The 9,623-nt window shown below is 44.3% G+C and overlaps 1 long non-coding RNA gene across 1 annotated transcript; it reads left to right on the forward strand.

The window, feature by feature from the left end:
- Positions 1–2,623: 2,623 nt before the first annotated feature.
- LOC309332638 lies at positions 2,624–6,845 on the forward strand. Its single transcript, XR_014152272.1, has 2 exons — positions 2,624–2,655; positions 4,548–6,845. It is a non-coding gene; the product is annotated as an uncharacterized lncRNA (long non-coding RNA).
- Positions 6,846–9,623: the final 2,778 nt, after the last annotated feature.

Genomic DNA, 9,623 nt, shown 5'->3' on the forward strand with positions numbered 1-9,623 from the left:
TCTTGTCCAAAGCCCAGGTAGGGGCTCGGGCCATGCCATGACCGCATCAGGGACCATGGGGAGCTCTTAGTTGATGTACATCAACAGGGCTCTCCCTACGGGTGGTTGACCCTTACTAGACTACCTGCATGGCGGGCAGGAGTCAGGTATAGTCAGTTCAGTTCCAATGCCTAAGCCAATACCACTCACATTCTGTAACCAATAAAGTTGTGGCCTTTAATTTACCCATTAACCTAAAATACGGTGTCTATTGTTATTATTCAACAAATGGGGAGGGCTCGGGGCCTTGACATGCAAACAGGGGTTCAAATGCCCCTGGGAAGTTGCCCCATGGATATATTGCAATGTATGGATAAGCAGTGGGACACGGGTGGCGCTGTGGGTAGAGCCTAGGACTTGCCAATCAGAAGGTCGGCGGTTCGAATCCCCGTGACAGGGTGAGCTTCCATTGCTCGGTCCCTGCTCCTGCCAACCTAGCAGTTCGAAAGCACGTCAAAGTGCAAGTAGATAAATAGGTACCACTCCGGCGGGAAGGTAAACGGCAATTCCGTGCACTGCTCTGGTTCGCCAGAAGCGGCTTAGTCATGCTGGCCACCATGACCCAGAAGCTGTATACCAGCTCCCTCGGCCAATAAAGCGAGATGAGTGCCGCAACCCCAGAGTCGGTCACGACTGGACCTAATGGTCAGGGGTCCCTTTACCTTATGGATGAGCAGATGGTTAAGTAGCCCTGAGATGATTAAGCTTCTTTACCTGCTATCTGAAAGTCCTATCCTTGGCTGAAGGCAGAACCTACTAGGAGTGGGTAAGGGAACCTTGTCTATCCTTGGTTTGGAAACCAAGCCCTATGCGGAATTTGTTCCTTAGACACTTGCTATGTAAGGAATATTCACAGCGCATTCAGGTTCCTTGCATATACAGTGGTACCTTGGTTCTCAAACTTAATCCGTTCCAGAAGTCCATTTCAAAACCAAAGTGTTCCAAAAGCAAGGTGCACTTGGGGGGGCTGGTAGGGAATCCCACAACCATGTTTCAAAGAACTGTATTATCAGACATCCTATCCCTGTGCCACTAATCTGCTGTTGCAGTTGAGAATGCAAATATTCATGGCACCCGCGGAACAATTCTGAGCCCAGTATTCTTACCGTGTTATCCATTGAAGCGCTGACTTTTTTAAAAAAATATCTTGGAAGTTGGCAGGATGACATTTGATTCTGTGTTTTAGGCTGCTCCACAGGTTCAAGCAGATTATATCTGCAAAAACTTTACAAATCTTTAGGTTATACATGCTATACAGTGGTACCTTGGTTCTCAAACTTAATCCGTTCAGAAGTCCGTTTGAAAACCAGTGCGTTTCAAAACCAAGGTGTGCTTTCCCATAAAAAGTAATGCAAAACGGATCAATCTGTTCTGGACTTTTAAAAACAACCCCTAAAACAGCAATTTAACATGAATTTTACTCTCTAACGAGACCATTGATCCATAAAATGAAGGCAATAATCAATGTACAGTACTACAAACTAAATAAGACAGTATTGTAGATGATAAAAATTAAAATTATTATCTTCTCTTATACTTGCACTGATGATAGTCATTGTTTGGATTTTATCCATTTCCACAGTCACACAGTCAATCAATCAATCAATCAATCACAGTTCCACACAGTCACAAAAACAAATTAACCGAAAAGGCCTAAAAAAACCCCTGCAAATTAAATGGCAAAAACAAAAGCGCCAAATACAATGGTACCTTGCTTCTCCAACTTAATCCATTCCAGAAGTCCATTTGACTTCCGAAATGTTCAGAAACCAAGGCGCGGTTTCTGATTGGTGCAGGCACCCCAGAAACAATAGCCAACAGCTGCATCAGACGTTCAGCATCCGAAAAACATTTTGAAACCAGAACGCTTACTTCCAGGTTTTTGGCGTTTGGGAACCAAGGTGTTTGAGAACCAAGGTACCACTGCAGTACTATGGGTCCCACCTCTACTTAAATATGAAGTGCATCAAGTAAGGGGTCTGGGGGAGGCAGACAGCAGGAAAACATTATTTGTAGAAGTTTGTTATAGCCTTTAATCAGAGAGAGAAGCTGTTGCCCAGAAGCAGTGAGTAGACACACAGGCATGCCAACCTGCTGGAAAGATTTTGTTCCAATGCTCAGAAAAAGGGGAAGTCTCAAAAAGCAAGGGAAATAAAGTGTGCTCCAAAGAAAAACACTGACTTGCAGATAAATGAGTCAGAGCTGAGACTGCATTCCTTTTGTCACAGGCTCTCTTGGGAGTCGTAGATTCCGGGATGTGGCTATTTTTCACAGCTCTGGGAAACTGGGGGACAGATTACTAAACGGATGAATCACGTCCAAGAGAAATACTTTCGTGTCATCAGGTTTGATCCTGGTCAACAGAATGAGGTAGTGGGTCTGACTGTGCTAGAAATCCTGATTTGAACCGGGAATGAACCATGTTCGGGGTTTGTGTTTCAAGGAAAGGGCGGAGGAGATCGTTGGCATGATGGAATGTGGATGGAATGACAGTTGGGGGATGACGGCTGGGGAATTTTGCCAGTTGACAGTTGGAAGGAAGAGAGAGAGAGAGAGAGAGAGAGAGAGAGAGAGAGAGAGAGAGAGAGAGAGAGATAAGAGGGTGGAGATTAGAGAGTAAGTTTAACTGGGTGGGGGAAAAAAATTTCCTGCTACTTCTAAATGCATTGATTGCAGGCGTGAATTTGTTTTCATTGTTCCTATGCAATCTTGCCTAATGAACACATTTTGGAAAACCCAAAAGAACTTCATTTTCCCTGATATAATGCAATTTTCTCTGGGTTTTTTTGTTTTTTGTTTTTTTGCTACTATGTGCATGTTAATGCACACTTTACCTTAGTAAATACATTTCTGGCTGGAGAACTGCCCTGCAAAATTCAGAGAAGTGAAAACTTCAAAGGATGGCTGTGTTTGGCTTCTCATCTTGTTTCAGAAAGTGCAAATTACATCGGTTCACCCGTAAATGTGAATGGAATCCAATTTCTCCCCCAACCCGCAGTGCCCAAACAGATGGCAGTTCCTCTCCCAACTGCAGCAAACTGGGCACCAACGTCTGAAAGAAAATCCCAGTTACCTTCAGCTAAACATGGTTAGAATCCTCAGGATTCCTAAATGAATGGAAGGTTTGCAGCTATGTTCAAGGGAAAGCAGTTCTCTGAAGACTTACAGACACAGGTTGGAAGAAGAGGAGGGACAGAGTTTGAGCCCTCGTGGGCCCATTTGAATGCCCATGAAGAGCTTGTGACAACTCCGAATCAATTGAGACAGGTCTACAGAGAGAAATCAAAGATCACATGAGAGATACAGAAAAGAACATAAGATGGAAATTCATTGGACAGTTTCATAGGATCTTAGAGTTGGAGATAACCCAAGGATCATCTAGTCCAACCCCCTGCAATGCCAGAATCTCAGCAAAAGCATCCATGACAGATGGCCATCCAAACTCTGCTTAAAAACCTCCAAGGAGAGCCCACCAACTCTCATGGGCATCTGTTCCACTGCTGAACAGCTTTTACTATCAGAAATTTTTCCCGAATGTTAAGTAGGAATCTCCATTCTTCCAACTTGAAGCCATGGTTCAAGTCCCACCCTCCAGAGCAGGAGAAAACAAGCTTGCTCCCTCTTCCATGTGACAGCCCTTTAGATATTTGAAGATGGCTATCGTATCTCCTCTCAATCTCCTCTTTTCCAGGTTAAACATACCCAGCTCTGTCAAGCGCTCCTCCTAAGGCTTAGTTTCCAGACCCTTGATCATCTTGGTTGCCCTCCTCTGCACACGTTCCAGCTTGTCAACATCCTTCTTAAATTGTGGAGCCCAGAACTGGAAACAGTGTTCCAAGTGTGATCTGACTAAGGCAGAATAGAGTGGTACTATTACTTCCCTTGATCTGGAAGCTATACTTCTGTTGCTGCAACCTAGAATAGCTTTAGCTTTTTTTGCTGCTGTTTGTCTCAGTCCAAGGAAACCTGGGTCCACCGCCTTACTTAGCCATGAATTCATTGCACAGTCCTCATCGAAATCTATGCAAGTCTCTGTTCCCCATCTGCTAAAATACCTGTTGTGCAGGTATAAGGTGAAGGGAACACTGAAAAGGATGCAGGACTTGAATGTCACCTTAGTCCTTAGAGATCCTACATACAAATGCATTGTAGTGTTTTATTCGTTGTCTTATGTAGGGCCTAGAACAATCTGATTTGCTTCCATTGAACTAGTCCCTGGGGCTTAAAATGGTATCATGTTGCTTTTTGCTTTTGCTTCAACTGGATTTCTTCTGCCTTTGACATTTCTACTGCACTCCCCCCGCCACCCCCCAGCTACAATTTCTTTTTTTATCTCAACCTTCAATAGTTAGGTGCTTTCTTTAAAAGGTTTCAGTTATGCTGAAAGAACAAACAAAATCAAACTGCACCCATGTTGTGCTTTCCTGAGAACTCTTACTGGCTTGCTTAAACTTTGCAGTTGTGAATCTCTGCAGGCCCAATGCAAAACTACTTGCCCTTCCCTGCAGAGGGGGAGCTACTAATTTGGGAATGCCTTCTTCCAAAGTCAGTGGGACTTGAGACTTCCTCTTCATGGTATGCTAACAGCAGTGAGGAACCTTTTCCAGAACATCAGGAGAAACTTCTTGATGGCAAGAGCACTATGACAGTGGAATTATTATTATTATTATTATTATTATTATTATTATTATTATTATTATTATTTATACCCCAGCCACTCTGGGCGGCTTCCAGCAAATGATTAAAAAGACATTAAAACATCAGACATTAGAAACTTCCCTAAACAAGGCTGCCTTCAGATGTCTTCTAAACGTCAGATAGTTGCTTATTTCCTTGACATCTGATGGGAGGGCGTTCCACAGGACAGGCACCGACACCAGGAAGGCCCTTTGCCTGGTTCCCTGTAACTTTGCTTCTTGTGGTGAGGGAACCAGCAGAAGGCCCTCAGAGGAGGACCTCAGTGTCCAGGCTGAACGATGGGGGTGGAAAACGCTCCTTCAGGTATACTGGGGCAAGGCCGTTTAGGGCTTTAAACCAGTTTTGAAGATAGTGGTGGGCTTTCCTTCACTTGAAGTCTTCAATCGGAGACTAGGCAACCACATGTTGGTGATGTTCTAGCTCTGAATTACTTGTACTGAGTAGGACTTGGTGTTCTTGAGAAGCTGCCCACTGCCCACACTCCAGGGATGTTTCCACCTTTTACAGGGAGAGAGAACACAGACGCAGTGAGAATTAATAGGGCTAAGTGTCTGCATTTTAACTTGGGCTTCGGGGAGGAGCAAACGTTTCATCTTGCAAAAGTCCAGGTATCTGCATGGATCCCCTATGAAATGGGCAGTGTTGAGCAATGGGTGCATCTGACCCCAAGCGAGTTAAGACAAGGGAAATAGGGGGAGCAGGACAAACATGGGTCCACTCAGGTTGACATATCCCTGTGAAAAATATTCAACATACTGACTAGGGCATGCAGCCTTGAGTATTGCACAGATTAAGAGATACTGGAGTGAGTTGGTCCAATCAAATTACATGGGGAGGAATCAGATTGTGCCTTCACCTGCCACTTTGAGAACCATTAGACTTCAGTGCTTCATTTTAAATGCCTCTGAAAGACAAAGTTGTGTTCTGCCTTCAGGGAGCTAAAGGCAGAAAGGGAGCTGGAAAAAAAATATATTTACTACCAGCCAAGCTGTATCTCTTGCTCCAGTTAGCATAACTATGCTCATAAGTGGCCATTATTCTAGAAGTGCTCCCTTAAATTATCTGTGAGAAACCCAGTTCAACACATCTTCAGTACTAATGCAAGACTCCAGTCTGATGGCTGGTAGAGGAGCTTCTGAGAAGAGCCTCGGAGTGGCATGAAACACAGAAGCCACCAAGAGACTTTCATATCAGCTGGTGCCGTGCCATCCTGGTCCAGATACCTACCAGGAAGACATAGTACTAGTTTGGAAGCTTTCTATGGCCAGTGGAATGACCACCCTGTAGCAGTTGTTGGGAGCAGGAAACACAGGTGACTGTCATCAAATGCAGAGATTGCCTTCCAGCGTTGCTCACATGCCATGAAGTGCAAAAATGGCCCAAGAGAGAAATGCCATAAATGTTTACTAATGATTGACAGGTGGCCAAGGCTCACTGGGACGGCCCTGATGGGACAGATTGAGAGGTCTTGCAGACTGGATAAGACTGGATACGGCTGAAGGTTTCCCTGCATATCTGATTTCACTAGCAAAAAAAGGATGGTTATCCCACTATTCAGCTCCATTGGATAATCCCAGTAAACAACATTATGTGTAAGGTAGAGAAAAAAATAAGTTTATGTGCCTCTGTCATGTCCCTCCTTACTCGCTTTTCCCTCTAAGTTTAAAATCAAAAACCTTCTGTTGCTCAGAAGAAGAAAATAGTGTCCACGCTTGTTTGCTTATCTATTATCTTTCCAAAAGAATCCCAGGATGGCTTCTAAAACACAAAACAAACATTTGGAGTCAAAACTAAAACCACACCTTAATAACAGCAAGCCCATAAATGTAGCTTTGCAGTGCAATTCTATGTGTGTCTATTCAGAAATAAACCCCACTGAGTTCAGAGGGACTTACTCCCAGGTAAGCGTGTGGAAGGTTTCACTGTTAAAATAATCATTCTTCAAAGCAGGAGCAAATAAAACCGCACCAATCACCTCAAGCTGGAAGTATGAGTAAAGAGGTCTTCACCCTCCAGCGAAACCAAATGAGCAGTTTGGAGACTTGCAGTGGGAACTTGAAGGGTTTGCTAAATTGGATTCCTCCCATTAAAAGTGTTCATAACTTGAAGTGGAGTTATGTATTTTTCATCTGAAAATACTGAACGCTGCTCCCGCTGCAGCGGGGTAGAACATGGGTGAAGTGTTCCCTAAGCAGCCATGAACCTGTCATTAAAGGAGTCGTGCGTCTTCCAGTTGGGGGATTACATGTTCCTTAATGTTACAGGATGTATCACTTGCAGAGAATTTCTGCCACCGCAAGCTAAGAAAACAATAAAAAAAAAAATGTATTAAATAGCAGCACAGATTCAACATCCATATTTCATCCAGATTTTTTATTCTTCTGTGGTTTCTCACCATGGCCAGCCATGTCATGCCATTAAAATGAAGCCCCTAAGTAAATGACTGGGAGATTAAAAAAAAACAAGCCAGCACCACACCGTTTGCGAAAGGTAACCAAATTCCTCTTCCTGACAGGCTGTAAACAATGTCACAGGACGACATTGTTTTTCTTTCCACAGCCCTGCCAAGTGAAAGAGGAAGCATGAGATTAGAAGAAAATATTTAAATCAAAAAACCAAATCCTCCAGTGAACATTGGTCAAGTCCCTCCTTCCAGTTCAGTTTGTAAAGCAGATGTGCGCTTAAGAGAGAAAGATATATAATTGCTGAGTTAGGGGGAAAAAACCCATTGGGAAGAAAAACAAAGTTCAAGGACCAGGTCTTCAGCTGACATTTGCTGTGTTGTCTCTACTAAGCAGATTCTGTCCACCAGTGATATCTAGAAGTATTGCGGGGGAGACTGGTGGGTGTTTTTAAATGAAAACTATTTGGTTTGAATTTTCTGAATAGGCTGAATCTCCTGAATTTTCTAGGGTGACAAGTTATGCATTTGCATTTTTAAAAATGCATAAGCTATTTTATATATCTAGGCCAGGATTCAGCTAAGTCCTTGTATGTGTGGAATAAGGTCTACTCGTGCAATGGGACTTCCCCTGTCTCCTCCTACCCACATGCCTCCCATGCTCCCTAAAACTGCTCTGGAGGATTTCAGGAACCCCCAAACCAATTTTGAGTGGGGGGCATACGAGGGAGCAGAGGGAGGAAAGTCTCATTGCTCAAATGGATCTAATTTCATGCAAGCATACTTCACTTAGCACTACACTGAATTCCAACCTAGATGCAAATTTCAAAATAAGTACCATAATGCAATACATCTTGTCCTAGTACAGTGGTACCTTGGTTTTTGAACAGCTTAGTTCACAAACAACTTGGAGCCCAAACGCTGCAAAACCGGAAGTAGGTGTTCCGGTTTTTGAGCTTTCTTTTCAGAAGCCAAATGTTCTCCTTCTAAAATCTCCATATAAAATGCTAGACTCACGAGGAGGAGAAGCTAACCTGTGAACAAATGTGATGGAAAACACCACTGAGTGCATTCTTATGACATGGTTGCCCCCCAGTGCATTCAGACACATTACTGTGTAGCAAGTGCTAAGTACTGCCGAAAGGGGGAAGAAGAGTGTTATCGGGGGTGGGGGAAGCAGCCTGATAATCAGCTGCCCTATTCCGCAGAGTATAGGCTGGATACACAAAGCGGGGCTGTAATGATTTCTCCACCCCTGCAGTTTCACTTGTAAGAAGAGATCAGCAGCCACTCTCTCTAAAGTCCCTCTCTAAAGCAGGGCTTGAATGTTGTGTGCAAACAAACAGCAGGGAACCCCGAACAGTTTGCAGAGTACAAACAGGATGGCATCTTGCTGCTTCACACTGCGCAGGGCTGCCATTGTCTGGGTGATCCACAGCAGAAATCAATCGAGGAGACTAATGATGGCTTCAGAAGGGGATGAAAGGAAAAGAGACGGAGACTAACAAGGTGGAAAAAGGCACGGCTGTCAGAAAATGTGCCGGGATTGCAAGAAATTGCTTGTTGTTCATTTTGGATTTGCTCGTAGAACAGTAAGGCCAGGCTGTACTAGGTGAGAGGCACATCCCAGCCAATATCCTTTGCAAGGCTGCAGGGTATGTTGGGTTGGCACCATGTGAGCCAGGATTTGTGCCCCCAGCATCCTCTGTGAGATTTTGTGCCATACAATTCACAGACCCTCCAAGTGTCCCTGTTTTCCTGGGACAGCCCTGGATTTAGAGGCCTGGGTGCCTACTGGAATGAATGAATGAATGAATATAATAATTTATTACTTACACATCTCTCAGGCAGAAGATATAGAAGCATGATTAGTCACACCAACAGGGTAAAGAACAGCTTCTGTCCATGGGCTGTTAGGCTGCTGAATGAAAAGATAACAACAGGGCAACTGACTTTCGGGTTTGGTGGGTGTGCGTTAGTGAACCAGGGGAATTAAGACTAAAAGAGCTGAGTGGGGGGTGCTCGTGTAATCTCACTGTATACAAATTGTACAAGTGACAATAAAGTATTTCACTCCTCTGACTGGGTTGCCCCAGCCACTCTGGGCAGCTTCCGAGAAATTGAAACGTCAAACACAGTAAAAATCAAACATAAAAATCTTCCCTATACGAGACTATACGGCGCCACTACCGAGAAGGCCTTCTGCCAGGTTTGTCTGTAGCTTCACTTCTCACAGAGAGGGAACCACCAGAAGGCCCTCGGAGGAGGACCTCCATGTCCGGGCTGAATGATGGGGGTGGAGATGTTCCTTTAGGTATACAGGGCCAAGGCTGTGTACTAAGACAAGGGAGCGTGGGAAATACAGTTCTCAAGCCATATTTCCCATGCTTCATTGCTCCAGTAGATGTTGCCACATGTGATCACGGCAGAGTCTAGGTATTAATCCTAAGGCCTGCACCTAGCCTTTCCCAGTTGAGTTTGGGAA

This window comes from Podarcis erhardii, assembly GCF_964252035.2.
Source record: "Podarcis erhardii genome assembly, chromosome: 17".
NCBI lineage: Eukaryota > Metazoa > Chordata > Lepidosauria > Squamata > Lacertidae > Podarcis > Podarcis erhardii.